The sequence below is a fragment of the Acipenser ruthenus genome, chromosome 38 (assembly GCF_902713425.1).
Source record: "Acipenser ruthenus chromosome 38, fAciRut3.2 maternal haplotype, whole genome shotgun sequence".
Taxonomy (NCBI): Eukaryota; Metazoa; Chordata; class Actinopteri; order Acipenseriformes; family Acipenseridae; genus Acipenser; species Acipenser ruthenus.
In genome coordinates, this window is record NC_081226.1 from 4,929,258 (window position 1) to 4,931,592 (window position 2,335).

Genomic DNA, 2,335 nt, shown 5'->3' on the forward strand with positions numbered 1-2,335 from the left:
ACTGCTATCGTTTGAAGCCAATTTAAAATCGACTAACAAACAGTGGCTTCCATTGAGGTCATTTGTCACCAAGCTCTATTTTAACAGAATGTTAGTCAATGATGTTTTAGAATCGATTAAAAGGGAATAGGGATTTGTTTTAAAAAGAAATTGGAAATGGATTTGGATTTGATAGAAAAACGGAAATAACAAACAACCCTGGCGCATTAGGATTGACGGGGCCCTGGTGTAAGACTGAAGTAGACCCCAAACAAAACAAAAACAAGAATGAAAATGAATGAAGACAGTGTAGCTGACCAAGTAACGTTTAATACAAACACGCCCACCGTGTGTTTGTGTTGTCTTTACTGAACAATGGCACATCTTATTTCATTTTTAATAAACTGACATTCAAAAAATAAATAAAATTAACAATAATAGCAACAATAATAATAAGAAGAAGAATAAACAGCTTTTGTAAATAATGTAAAATAATAAGACACATGAGGCAGCTGAGCAATCACGTGACCAACTGCCAATCTGGTCGCTCCGATTTGCACTTTCGTGTTTTGATTGACAGTCCGGCCAACACGATCTTGCCGCGGTGTATTTTTTCTAATCCCAGTAGGACGGTTACGCTGCTGGGAATGTGACGTCACCAGCTTCTCTCCCAAACGCAGACAAATGGGACACTTTTATATACACTGAATATCCACACAGAAATGAACTTTCAGGGCTCGTCTGCATTGGTGGCTTTAGAGCTTCCCTCATCTCACCGACAGAGGGCAGCATAGTAACGGCAAAGGATCACACATCACAGGCATGTTAAAGAAATCCTGGAGGAGTAGGTCAAGATCCTTCAGGCAGAATTCCCCTGCTCCCTCCATCCAGTCTCTGCAGTGTAAAGGTATACCCTAAGGGGTAGCTGGGCTGGTTTCTGAGCAGAGGGAGGGATCGCTCAGCCTGTCACAGCTGCTCAAGCTCCATGAAGAAACATGCCGAGCACCAGCAGCAACACAAGCAGCAGTGAGAATGTAACAGGTAGCCGGCTTCTCTGTTCAATACGAACGCCTGCAGAAAGAGGAGACGAGCGCTGACATACTGTACCAACATGGAGCAGAGTGGAGGTGTACAGTGGGAAACTACTGTCCTCAAGGGGGGTTAGTGTCTGACAGGGGACTGCATTGGGAGAGGACACCAGAGCAACATGAGGGGGGCTAGTGTCTGACAGGGGACTGCATTGGGAGAGGACACCAGATCAACATGAGGGGGGGTAGTGTCTGACAGGGGACTGCATTGGGAGAGGACACCAGATCAACATGAGGGGGGGTAGTGTCTGACAGGGGACTGCATTGGGAGAGGACACCAGATCAACATGAGGGGGGGTAGTGTCTGACAGGGGACTGCATTGGGAGAGGACACCAGATCAACATGAGGGGGGGGTAGTGTCTGACAGGGGACTGCATTGGGAGAGGACACCAGATCAACACAAGGGGGTATTTGTTTCTCAAAGCCTAAAGTATACTGTCCAGTCAATATATGATTAATTAAAGCTTCTGCATTCAGTGTCTATATAATATTAACTGAACTGTAAAGGAGAACTCTGCTGCTATCTTAATGAAATGAAACAATGCTCCCCTTTAATTTCTTTATCTGAGCGTGTTCAACATTTATCAGCGTTTTCTTTGTGAATGTTTCATTTAACAAGGCCAGGCACTTTAACAGTTCATAGCCTGACTACTGCACACATGACTAATCTCAACAGGGTCTGGTTGCAACGGACAAGGAGTCTTCTGTAATCGGCTTCCCACTGAACTTCAGTAAAGAGCTGCAGCGGAGAGGGAACAGAATTGGACGTTTTGAATTGAGGTTGACTCGGGTTGACTGAATTATAAAAACGGTGCACCCTCACCTCCGCGCGCTCAGCCCTGATTTCTCTCCACATGCCCTTACCTGTGCTTGGGTGCAGGGTGACAGCTCGGCTCACTCTCTACTCCATCACGGGGTGATCCAGCTCGAAGGTGAAGGTCACTGCTTCATTGACCACCGCCTCCAGCTCGCTCTGGATCTGGTAGAGCCCCCTGCTGTCCACAGACGGCTTGGTGTGGCTCTGGTTTGTGATGTCACTTCCTGCCGCATTCAGCTACAGCAGTGTGGGCCGGGGATAACCGCCCGCCACCCTGACAGTCAGGGTCACATGATCACCGGGGCGAGGCAGACCAATCGCTAACTGAGGCTCGCTGTAAGGGGATGGACAGACACAGAAACACAGCCAATGAACACTGAGGATTCTGGAGCAGAGAGCCTTCAATAAAGCACATGGTTAATATGCATGGAACACAATGTTAAGAGCACA

At 47.0% G+C, this 2,335-nt stretch overlaps 1 long non-coding RNA gene across 1 annotated transcript; it reads right to left on the bottom strand.

The window, feature by feature from the left end:
* Positions 1 to 289: 289 nt before the first annotated feature.
* On the bottom strand, positions 290 to 1,971 carry LOC131707148 (uncharacterized). Its single transcript, XR_009311011.1, has 2 exons — positions 1,933 to 1,971; positions 290 to 1,050 (listed from the first exon to the last, which is right to left on the bottom strand). It is a non-coding gene; the product is annotated as an uncharacterized LOC131707148 (long non-coding RNA).
* Positions 1,972 to 2,335: the final 364 nt, after the last annotated feature.